Consider the following 13,364-nt stretch of genomic DNA (forward strand, 5'->3'; position numbering starts at 1 on the left):
AATGTAAAGCAATTTGAAACAAATCAGTATTGTAGTCCTTAATTATGCAAAGTTCACTTTAATCAGGTAATTCCCATAACTTACAAAATTTCAATTTGAATTCGAACCCTGGCGGCTGGTGCTGCAACAGCGTTGCGCTAACCGTGCCCCCCCCCCCAAAAAACTTAGAGAAAGCCTTACTAAAATACTTAATACTCATGAAGATAAAGGCTCTTATTAGGCAGACATTTTGCGAGAGTCGCCCTAGTGGTGAGTGGCATCAGCCAGCTCTTCATCCTGGGGACCGCCATTTTATTTAAACATAACTTCATAGAAACCTTATTGAGACAGCGGCTGCGGGCAGGGCACGACCGGGGCGTTCCACTGCTGCTTGTTTGCTCCCATCTTCACCAAGGGGTTGCGCGCTACTTCGGAGAACATTTACTTTTACAATTTTAAACTTTTAACAGCATTTTTATTTATTCTCAGCTGTCTTAATTTACATTTATTTATTTTCAAGAATTTTTTTTGCTGGTTGGTTGTGTTGTCAGTTGCTTGAATTCCAGATACCAGGGATTTTACTGTACGTCACGGCATATTTAAATGCCTTTGCATTATCGTCCATAACTCCCAGTGCTAGGTTTCTAGTCTAGTGCTCTCATCAGGCAGCTACAATCAGAATATACATTAAGCAACAGTTTGCAATCACAGCTTGATGTTTTGCATTTATTGCAACCTGCTGTTATGACTAAACATTAGAAGAACTGTTTTACATTGACAACCTAATTAAAGGAGGATTTTAACAATATTATTTCATGAAAGGCGGGTTTGGCACCATTCTTGTCAGGGAATAGAAGAACATCAGCAACAGGAAGAAACCAAGCCTGCCCCAAGCCTGCTTTGTCATCCTTGCTTTTCCCCTCTGTTCGGATGTGTGTGTGTTCTTCCTCTCCAAGCGCCTGCGGTTTCAGCAAGGCACATTTCAGTGTACAGATCAGCCAATCAAACTCAGCTTAGATCTCGAGATCTGCGGCTTTAGGTGTTCAGCACTTTGAAAAACAGTATTTTTTTTTAAAAGCTGCGGTCAGAATTTAATCTCTTGAAAGTACAAGATATCCCATGTGGTCAGAATTTAATCTCTTGAAAGTACAAGATATCCCATGCGTCTGTTCTACCCATCCACAAAGTACTTCTACCTTTACTTCCTTATGACTTGCGCTCGTACAGAACAATCGACTCCCTGGACTTTGGGACAAATAAAACAATCTGAAGAGACAGCCAAGAAGAGAAAAAAAAAATGTTCGTTATGGCATGGCTCCAAAGACACTGTGCGATGAATCACCCTTCTGAGTTGATCAAGAGCTACTGCATACATGCTCAAACAATCATGAATTCAACTACTTTATCTGAGACAGAACCACAGGATACATACTCCCTGTGCTCCACTGGGCAGTGCTCTTTTGGATGAGATGTTAAGCGGAGACTCTATTGCCTTCAGAGTTTGGCATTATAGATCCTGCCCTATTAGTTCAAAGACCAAGCAAGTTCTCCCCAATGTTCTGGCCAATTCATTTTTCAATAATTATCATTTAAAATAACCAGAGTATTTGGTCATTCATTGAATGTGGGAGCTTGATAGGTCAAAATTGGCTGCTCCATTCTCTACATTACAATAATGATAATGCATCATTACCTTGGGACCGCAAGGCTGTAAAAGGTATGCTTTTCTTTCTATCCTTATAATGCTTCCTATTCCTGTATACCCAGAGCTCCTCTGAGATCCTGAGCCCTAAACCTAGCCCTTCAGTCCAACAATCACATGCTGTTTCTGGTCTACATACTTCCTCCGAATCCACTTCACCATCTCCTACCACATACACACCAATTCCTTCCTGCTGCATTCACTTATCAAACTTCCTATGAACTGAATCAATGTTATTCTCTCAACTGTAAATCACTGTGTTACTACCAAATTGTTGTAACAATACACCTGGTTTATTAACATTCTTCAGGAGATTAAATCTACCATCCTGGCTGGGGTCATTTCGGATTGGTTAACTATCTCATCAATTCATGGACAATAAATTATTGACATCGTGACAATGGCATTCTGAAGAAAGCCCGTCAACTCCTCTACTTCCTCAAGAGTTTGCAGAGGTTTGGTATGACATCAGAAACCCTGTCAAATTTCTATAGATGTGTGGAAGAGTGTGCTGACCGGATGCATCATGATCTGGTATGGAAACACCCCAGCGTAAAGCCATCCAAAAGGTAGTGGACGCAGCCCAGAACATCACAGGCAAAATGCTCCTCACAACTGAGCACATCTGCCGTCGGAGATCAGCATCAATCATCAAAGATCCTCACCAGACCAGCACACGCTCTGTTCTCACTGCTGCCATCAGGAAAGAGGCATCGTTGCCACAAGACTCGCACCCACCAGGTTCAGGAACAGCTGCTCCCCCTCCACCATCGGACTCCTCAACAACAAACTCAACCAGGGACTCATTTAAGGACTCCTACTTTTGTACTTTATTGATTTTCAATTTGCTCTCTCTGTATTGCAGTCAGTTTGCTTACATGTTAATTTTTTGCACTACCACTTTGTGGTAATTCTACCGCACTCACAGTAAAATAGAATCTCAGGGATGTATATACTCTCCGTAGAACTTCTCTTACAATGTGGAAATGTGAACCAAGCAGTTTTGTAAGTCTGGTGTAAGCTCAAAAAGCTACACAGAAACTAATTTTAGTTCCTGGTTTTCTGTTTCAAAAAGGGTGGCACGGTTGGCGTAGTGGATAGTGCAATGCCTTTGCAGAGCCAGTGATCGGGGTGGGCCTGTGTTCAATCCCGCGCAGCCTGGAAGGAGTTTGTACATTCTCCCCATGTCTGCATGGGTTTTCTCTGGGGGCTCCGTTTCCTCCCACCATTCAAAAAATGAACCGGGGCTGTAATTTAATGGGGTGGAAACTGGGCGACACGGACTTGGAGGGCTGAATAGGCCTTTTACCATGCTGTATGTCTAAAATTTTGAATTGTTTTTTTTTAATGGCCCCATTAACTTTAGCCCAATTCATCCATGCCAGTTAAGCAAGGCTGCATTACTATCCCAATATTTTTGTTGCAGCATCTCACCTCACTTCCAATAAGCATAACTGCAAATCAACAGGATAAATGGAAAACTGCTCAACTAATGTCAATAGAGTAGAAGATGTTGCCTGTGTATATCAATGACGTGTATAAGAGAATTGGCCTTACCTTCTACATCTGCAAAATGCAAGTCCTTCACCAACCTGTCTGGCCCTGCAAAAACAACCTATCTCTCCAATAGGTTCATGACAAGACCCTGGAAAATGGACTGCTTCCCAAATCTTAATTCGTCAAAGAACTGAAGATGAAATTTACCAACAGCCACATGCTGAGTTCGAGGACTTGGTCTTCAGACGTTCCTTTCCTCAGATGTTTGAAAACTAAACACAGAGCGCCTTTGGCCATCTGAGAATGTTTGAAGACCAAGACAGCAAACTTAATACAAAGCCAATGGTCTATCAGGCAGCAGTGAACCCTTCAATGCTTACTTACAGTGTACATCACAGATCACCACATTATACACCAACACGGATTCTATAAAATCTTCCAAATCCAGTGGCAAGAATAAGTGATCTAGCACCACGCAAAGTGTCTTCCAGGATTAATTATACTCATTAGCACCAAAGGGCATTTCAATGTTGTTCACCATGCTTGACAATAGAAACAGACAAGCTGTCTTGAGTTCCCCCAAGGTGGATAAAGGGATTCTGAAAGATACAGTAAAACCCCTGTATGTGGAATTCAAGCAACTGGCAAAACATTGCATATATAGGTAAAAAATATGCGTGTTTAAAATTGGCAACCCTCACCATTAGTTCACCAATCACACTCTACTTCAAGCAACTGTAAAATTTGTTTATCCGGCATCTACCAATCTCCATAGGTACCTATACCAGTGGTATAAATGTATTTTCAAAACCTGTTTGAAAAAGTGAAACATCAGCACTGGCCTCTGTGAGCTCCTTGCCCTTGATCACATAAAATTGAGGAGTACTCATCAGAACACAGATTCCATGTGTGGTGGAACTGGGTGCTATTAAACTGCAGCATCTCGGTAGCCCTCCTGGGACCCAGGTGTGATTAGTGGGGCAAAGGTGGCTCCAGCATCTTTTAAGCTGAGGAAGAATAGCCCAGTAAATTGCAGGGGGAATCCCACCCCCATGATGACACGGTGATGCGTCACACAAACTAGTCTCCCCCATCTCCCCCACCGGCTGTCAGTCTTCCTCCCACCATAAATCATGCTCCTCCCAACCCACGGCAGCCAATCCCTCTCCTCTCTCCCTTGCGGCAACAACCCCTCTCCTCACTCCCCTGCAGCAGCGATCCCTCTGCCCCCCACCCAACCTGCGACATCAACCTCTGCCACATGGCAGCGACCTCTCATTCCCCCACTTCTCCACCCTGGGGTCCTGGCTGCGACCCCTCTCTCCCCTCCGATCACCGCAGACACTTCAGCTGGGGTCTCCCTGTGACGCCAGCGCGTAAGCGCTATCATCACAGGGGTAACCGGGTCGGCCATTTTGCTGTTCAGGCGTCTTTGGTCCGTTTAACTGGGTTCCCTGACTACTTCCGAGGTAGGGCAGAGACCTGGTTGACTTTGGACGACGCTGACCAGGTCAGACCCCTAAGCTGCCTTGTAAATGGGGAGCTAACCGGATAATTGCCCGGTTAACCCCATTTTGCAGGGCAGTTGAAAAGCACCTACTGTTTGTATGTGTATGGCTGGCCCGCCCCTTGCTAATTGTACCTCTGGCTCCTCCCCGTTAGTTCCCCTAATAAAGGCGGCTACACCATAACCCCTACTCCAGAACAAGCTCAGGTCTCGGGTCAGCAACATGAGCCATGCCTTCTGTTTATGGTAATAAAAGCCGATCAGTCAGGTAACTTCTGGAGTTATTGATAGCCCATCAGTAATTTTATTTATCCCAATGTAAATGACAGAATGAGCACATAGCAACCCCATCAAGACCTTCCACCCCGTGTTTTTAACGGAAGGACAATGTAACAAGATATAACCAATACCCTCCAAGCAAAATCCACAGAATGGTTACAAGACAGAATGTGGCTGTTTCATCGGTTGTCCAGTGAAACACGAAAATCTGAAGACAGAAATGAATACCAGCTGAACACAACCCTAAAAATTGTTCATGTTCTTTTTGGATTCTTCAAAAGAAAGACTCCTGAATTTCTTACACAGTTCCAGCACTGGAACCCAAACAATAATCTGGTTCATTGCATTGGCTTCAATCTGCCCCATGAATCTTGTTCAAGACAATAAATCCTGATTCTGATCAGCAAGCTATTTCTTTTTGTAGGTGTGCACAGGGTTAAACAGTAACATCATGGAACAATGACATGAGCCAGAGAGTTGTCTTTAGATGTCAATCACTATACTGCTGCCCCAATCAGCTTCCAAATTATACCTCACCTAATCTAGGTTGGTTTCCTCCAGGCTGCTTGATGGCTGTGCATTTCAACCTTGAAGCTGTTAGCTGCAACACCCACAGCTTTTTCCACAGGACAACTTACAAACAACAGTGGGTTACTGCTTCATCATTACCGAACCGATATTTTTTAAATAATAGGGCTACCATTTGCACTTCAATTCATCTCAGGACAAAACTGGTTAACGAAAGAGTCCGCACCTCATTATTGGTATTTATATTCCAATGTTGTCTCTACCATCTGTCAAAAATATCCTTGGATAGGCAAAGAGTACGCATTGGAATTTATCCTCTACTTTCTAACAACGTGCCCAAAAATATTTAATTGCTTATAGTTGTCGATTCTCTTTGGATCTGAAGTAGCATTTAAGCTGATGAAATCTCAAAAAGATCAGTGGAAAAAAAAGCGATTTCCCAATATTACCACGAAGATCCCGAGTTTGTTTTTCTTCATTTGTACAATCACTTATAAATTTGCACGTAGCAAGCTTCCAGTGACAGCCACAAAGGCCAGATGATCATTAAAAAGATAACACTAGAAATATCCGTAGGCCAGGATCCATCAGAATAAGGAACAGCTAGAAATCAAACGCAGTCAACACAATCAAACTCTTATCTCCTTTCACACAGACAAAGTCAGTTCTCACCTCTCCCCTTACCATATCCAATTAACTTGGTCTAGACTCCTCCCCCAACCAGCACTGCCTTTATTCTGAGGTTTCCTATAATTTTGCTTATCCCTTGAAGAACGGTTCAGGCCACAGTCTTGGCAATATGTCAATATGGACGCTGCAAGACCGGCTGAGTTCCTCCGGCTTTTTGGTGCTTTTACTACAAACGCAGCATCTGCAGACTTTTGTGTTTCACAGTCGTACAATCGTACAGTGCAAAAAAAAAAGGCCCTTCAGCCCACCATGTCTATGTTGAAAGATTTTGTTGACAGGTAAATAGGTCATATTGATGTTCAACATAGACCTGAAAAACACACACAAATGCTGGAGAAAGCAGGTCAAACAGTGCTTTGATGAGGGGCTCAAGCCCAAAACGTCGGTTCTGTATCTTAACCTTTGCTACATAAAGGCAGTGTTTGACCTGATGAGTTTCTCCAGCATTTGTGTGTTTTTTCAGGTCTATGTTGAACATCAATATGACCTGTTTACCTGCATTTTTTCTGTGCCCTTTGAGGCATTAGCAATTTAAGTGCTCATCTAGACTATTGTGACAGTCACTAACTCCACCAGCTCCTCAGGCAAAGTGAGCATCCTCTGGATTGAAAAAGATCCCCTATAAACTTCCTACCTCTTGCCCCAAATGTAGAGTGAGGTACCTGAGTATTAGGAAAAGTATTTTAAAGTGAAGAGAGATGTGTTGGAGAGAGGAGTGTGGGGTGAAGGAGGAGTGGACAGAAGAAAAAAGATGGAGGCCAAGAGAGAGAGAACGACACAGGGAGTGGTGGTGTCAGCTGAGGGAGTAGTTGAAAGGAGGTGTAACTTCGAGATGAATGAGAATACAGAAAGGAGAGAAAAAGTACTGGAACTCTTGAGGGACAAAATATTGCCGTGGCTGGAAATACACAGCAGGTCAGGCAGCATTGCAAGTGATGACATTTCATCAGAATGAGCCAGAGTGGTTATCTGAAACTGAAAAGGGCCAAAGGCTAGAGGTCCCAGTGGGACAGGATGGAGAATTAAAGTGATATCTGACCTTTCTGTCTTTGGTCTCTTGAGCAGTTCCAATGAAACTGAATGTAAACTCAAGCAGCAACACCTCCCTTTCCAGCTTGATACATTCAACCTTGGGATTCAACAATTTCAGATAGTCTTTGTAGCTTGTATCCAGGCTAGCTAGTTCTGATGAAGTATCACCCACAAGTTGTGTTCACCATCAAGGTATTTAAAGCACTCTTTTGATTTCAGCTGGAAATGTTTGCAGCATTTTGTTACCTATTTACTGCCTGTTTTCTTTCTCTCTCTTCTACACTCATTCATCTCCTTTCTATTTGCACCTCCTCCAGACGGATTGGCTGCAACTAACAAGGCTTCACCACTCTCAGTCAACTGAAACCACCATGATTTGTCATTCATATTCTCTTGGTCCTCACCTCATCACTGACACTCCCTTTGTTTTCTCCGCTGCTTCCCTCGTCCCTCCAATGTAAGATATATGTCAATTTCTAACATCTCCAAAGATGAAAGATTATGGAGCAGGAGCAGTGAAGCGTGCGTTTTCTCTTCACAAATGCTACCCGACTATCAGACTATTTCAAGCAGTTCTGTTTTCATTTCAGATTTCTAACACCCGCAGTTTATTTAACTTTTCCTTGTTTCTAATCTAAACTGCAGGGATTAAACACAATATTGCCCAGGATATCAGTGAGGATTCTCAAGTATTATTGTGGCAACTTTAACATGAAATAGAAATTCCTTAAAAATTCTCCTTTCTTGAAAATAATGGGATACTGCTTGTCTCCACATGAAACCTTTTAAGAAGTCACTATATCATAATGAGTCGGGGGGGGGGGGGGGGGGAAATCAGTACCTGCTGAGCTGACCCAATGCAGGCCAGGAATCAACTGCAACCTCTTGGTTTTCAGGTGTCCATCCTTCTTTTTCGATCTTTTTTATTGGTTTTAACATATGCTAAATATATAGGTATGATAATATTGATGCAGTAAATTAATAATTAGTTACAAATATCAAATAACAGTGAACAAATTAATATTACCAAATGAAGCAGTTAAAAAGAGAACCTATGTTATTAACTGGAAAGAGAGAGAAAAACCCCACATATTTCTAAACGAAGAATCAAACCCAACCTTATGAGGGTTGCTGGCCAAGTCCACTACCTATAATAGCAATGGGATTAAAAAAAAAGACCAATAATCTACAAGTTTTGACAGTAATTGAGAAAAGCACCCCAAAGAAAAAGAAAGTTAAAATCCATTGACATGCCTCAACCCTATAGTGATTTTACATACAAAAAAAGTTTTCTCAAATTACACCCACCGAAACATAATCCAAAGTATTCATACCACCTCTTGAAAGAAATGAGAAGCTGTGCTTACAACACAAGTGTTCTGTACTGGCCTGTATATTGTACAGAGCGGGCTATCAGTACAAGTTTTGTCTATATAGCTTGGCTCAAAGCCATTAGTTTTGCTTTGGTCCATATCACGACACACAGAGTCTTTCAATAGTCAGTCCATCTGGTCTTTTGTGCTACTATCTGTCCTTGCTCCTGGCTGGGTCCCTGCCTCACATGTCTGGGCAAGAAATCCAATGACAGCTTGATGTGACTGAGGCATTATTATGTCTTTTTATTCGGTTGGGCGCTGGCAATAAGACAACTGAGGGAATACTAGAATCCTGATGGATGACACAATGTTCTTTGTGCCCTGGTGGCGCACACAATGCCCAAGATCAATATACTTGATATATTTAAACCACTTACAGCTTGGATCAGATTATATTTGTTCAACAAAGACTCAGAGGCACTTTTTTTTGTAATGTCAATCAGCTTGGCTCACAATCTATCCTTCGCTTCAGAGCAATGTGGTTTCAAAACTCTCTGCCAGTCTTGACTACCTAATCTGGGCTAAGTCAGAAGCACGGTTAGCGCCAGTGGTTGGGACTTGACTGGGGTTCGAGTTCCACGGTGTCTGTAAGGAGCTTATACGTTCTCCCCGTGTCTGCGTGGGTTTTCTCTGGGGGTTCCGGTTTCCTCCCAGCCTTCAAAAAAATGTACTGGGGTGTAGATTAATGGGGTGTAAATTGCACGGCGCAGACTCATGGGCCGAATGGTCTGTTACTGTGCTGTACGTCTAAATTTAAAATTTATATAATATTAACAGAGAGCTGTCAATGGTTCAGGACCCCAGAGAGATGATTGAGGGCAACCATCACCTGATCTATGCCCATCTCGGAAAACCACCAGAATCTAATTGACCGTTCATCTAATTGGTCAAAAAATATCAATGTGTACGTAGTTTAGAGCAGTCACAAAAACCTGAACAATTTCTTCTGAGTCGCATGTTTTCAGTGAGATATTACAAGTTCCATAATTGGATTTTCTCACTTCCTGCACAACCACTGTGTTAGAATGCTGACACTCTGCTCTCATGCCAAATGTAATACAATAAAACCCTGTTATCCAGAATTCAAGCCACCGGCAGCCTCAAGTAACCAGGAGAAAATAAATAGGTACAAAATAGGTTTAAAATTGGCATGCCTTGCTGTGAGTTCATGTAACATGCCATCTCAAGCAACTGAAAATTTAATTATCCGGCATCTACTAATCCACATAGGTGCCGGACACCAGGGGTTTTACTGTACTCGCATTCTAGGCCATACTGAGACAAGTTACCTCACTTGTTTTAAACTATTGGAAGTCAAACCTATGGGCTTGGAGGGCAAGTTTTAGTCACAGCAGAATGCAGTGAACTAAAAATATTCTCAACTCATGCACCAGTGCTGCAGTTGGACAAATCTGCTGTGCGTACGTTGCTTGCTTGACATCACAAAATATCCTTCCACTCCGTCTAGCCACAAGCTGCATGATATTCAGATTCAAACATGTTTTAACTAATGTTGGTGTAAAGTCTCCACCCCACTCAGCTTCTTCATTACTTATCAGCCCAGATCTCTCCCCTTCACGGACAATATCCTCAAACAAACCCTATCCCGTCCCCCGTGCAATCCCCTCTTGCATCATCTGCGTGACATTGCACTCTTTCTGAATCACCCAACCTCCTGTGAGATCCCCTCTCGGTCTCGCTCCTTCCACTCTCTCTGCAATGCCAGGAGATGCCCTGTGCAGTAGAATGTAGGAGGGTCTTCAAAACACCACTCCATTGATTGACAAGCCCAAATGAACAATGAATTCTCTGGTTTCTGCTGGCCCCTTCACCGTTCCCCATCCCTCCGCCTTTCATCCAGCTCTCCATCCCCTGTTCTCTCCATTCACAGAGCCATTGCCCCTCCCCGTTTGCTGGTGTGCCCTCCCTCCCTTATCCACCTATCACCTCCTGCCTGTGGGACAGTGCTCCTCCCCCTACCCCGCCCCACCCTCACCATTTTGTTCGGACACTTGCCTACATTTTGCTCAAACCTCGATGAAGGGCTCTAGCCCGAAACTTTGCTATATGAAGTACACTGTTTGATCTGCTGAGATTCTCCAGCCCTGAGTTTTTACTTTATTTTCTTTTTAAAATATTTTAATTAATTTTAATAAAGAACATACAAACAAAAAGATATTCTAACATACATAAATTGCAAATCATATCCATAATTCATATTCTAAATGATATATACCTTTTTAGGGAAAAAAACCTATAATACAACAAAAAGAGGAAAGAAAATATTTGAGGAGAATAACTCAAACCCCTTACCTAACCACATTACCAGATGCTACATACGACAACAACAACATGACTAGTATTAAAAGGAAAACGAAGGTTAAAAAAAAATATGAATATATCTTTATCAAAGACTGGAGAGGAAGAGGAACCAAAAATAAGACAAAATGAGTAGAGGAGAAGAGTGACAGGCAAAAAGCGAAATGCTGAGGAAATAAAAATGCAAGGGAGGCAGGGATAGCAAGAAAGGAGATGAAGGAAATGTAAAAAATTATTTTCAACCAACTACTGGACAATTTGCATCTTTCCAGCTCAGTGGAAGCCATTAAGGGCACACGCCCAGGAAAAGCACAATGTTCATTGACAGTCACGCAAGATATTGCAAGAAGGAAAGCAGCTGTGTAAACTCAACAAAAATATCAGGCTGAGGTGTTGTTAAGTGTTGTTTTTTGTGAAACTTCGGAGATCCTTTATTTTTAATACAGGTGGTGTTTTGGTCATTTGGAAGTATTTCTATGGAAGGAAGCAGCAAAGTTGTGGCGAGGCAGGTGGGATGGCGGGATTGCTGACTGCCGTCTCTGTACAGCTGAACAACCAAGCAGCACATGACAATGGAAAACTAAATGCTACAGCAGGAAACTGGGCTTCAGTTATTTATAATTAATTCTTAGAGCTAGAACTGAAAATAAACCAACATGCCTGTACTGTGTTGTAATATTTTATGTATGCATATACATCTAAAACAAAATATTGTGGACATTAATTACTTTCCTTACATACACACTTAGTTAGAAGATAGCAGGGAAAATAAAGACAGATGTAAAAATGCTTTATGGATCCAAAGAAACTTGCTGACCAGACACACAATTAAAATCTTAAATTAAATGAAGCATTTCAGTTATTCATGGTGCTGTTTTACCCTGATGCATTCAGACTGGGAACGTAGAAATGTTGCAGGCCAGACATAGTATAATTTCAATGACTTTAGCTCAGCTACAGCTATCTCCATTACAATCAATAGCCCAGAGACCAGATTGAAAGCTCCTTTTAATCCAAATCGCAGCAAGGCCAACAATCTTCAACCCCCTTTTCTAATTATCCATTCATTAATGATAATCAAGTTCCAAATTGCTTTAAGTAAAAACACAAAGCAGGAAAAACTCAGTGTACTTTATGAAGTAAAGATAGATACATACCAGCGTTTGGGGCTTGAACAAGTGAAACAATGCTTCCAAGTGAAGCAACACTTCACGTGTATCCACAAGTGTCATCTACTGCCTCCGGTGCTCCCAATGTGCTTTCTGTGCATTACAGAGACTGATGGAGACTGAGAGATCACTTCGTTGCGCACTTTTGCTCTGTCCGCATCAGCGACAGGGATTTCCCAATAGCCAACCATTTCAATTCGGTGCCCCACTCCTGCGCTGACGTGTCTGTCCATGGCTGACAAGTCGGTCAAACCAACACCACCCGTAAATCGGAGGAGCAATACCCAATTTTCCATCTTAGCACTCTCCCACCTGATGGCATTAAGATCAACTTCTCCGGTTTCTGCTTGTCTACTCCCTGTTCTTCCTCTCTCTTCCCCATCTCTCTGTCTTCTTTCCACCAGCTCTCCCTCCTCTTCCCTCTCCATTCACAGAGCCATCCCCTCTGCTGTGCCTTCCCTCCCTTATCCACCTATTAACTCCTGCCTGAGGGCCTGTGCTCCTCCCCTTATCCCAACCTCACCACCATTTTGTTCGGGCGCCTGCCTACATTTTGTAAATACTTGTGCCCAAAACGTTGGTTATGTATATTGATCTTTGCTACATGAAGTGCACTGTTTGATCTGCTGAGTTTCTCCAGCATTGTGTTTTACTTCCAATGTGCTTTAAGTAGATCCAACCTATTAATTTCACACCAAAAGATGGTAATCTACTTTCTCTCTTCATTCCATTGTGAGGCCCACTGACTCTGTGCGTATAGGTTAACCATGTGGTGGGCAGCCTCCCACACCTTGCCCAAGGTTTTCCATGGCACATCATGGCAGCCAACATGGGCAGATCACCTTGAATGGTTTCTCAGTCAAACCTAATTTCTCATCCAGCCATTACCATTCAGTGCCACTATATGTGACTTCGGTGCTGCATTAAGATTGACACATCATGAGCCCCTTTTACACAGCCTCAAGGTGAGAATATGGTGCCTTTATTGTGGCATTCTGTGTAAAAGGTACGAACATTGTAGTCCCACCTTTGAGCAGCACCAGGGGTAAGTCACAGCTCCGAATCGCGTTATGTGTAAAAAAGCAACGCTGACTTAATGACGGCTCTCCTTGATGCAGTATTGCGGGATCTCTGTGTAAAAAGGGCAACAGAAATCATTCGGCCAGGCAACCACACTTTTGCCGGTTTGTTCGAACCCTAGAATTAAGGGATAAATATGCAGCTGCAGAAAAAAAAAAATTAGGTATCAAACTGCAAAGTACAGAAAAGGGTTCAAAGCAAACACA

At 42.6% G+C, this 13,364-nt stretch overlaps 1 protein-coding gene across 1 annotated transcript in view; it reads right to left on the reverse strand.

Annotated features, from left to right (window-relative positions):
• The window catches only part of sae1 (SUMO1 activating enzyme subunit 1), a 123,000-nt gene that overhangs the window by 46,394 nt on the left and 63,242 nt on the right, over nucleotides 1-13,364 (reverse strand). The window lies entirely within an intron of this gene.

Source organism: Narcine bancroftii, chromosome 13 (genome assembly GCF_036971445.1).
Source record: "Narcine bancroftii isolate sNarBan1 chromosome 13, sNarBan1.hap1, whole genome shotgun sequence".
In the NCBI taxonomy this organism is placed as follows: domain Eukaryota; kingdom Metazoa; phylum Chordata; class Chondrichthyes; order Torpediniformes; family Narcinidae; genus Narcine; species Narcine bancroftii.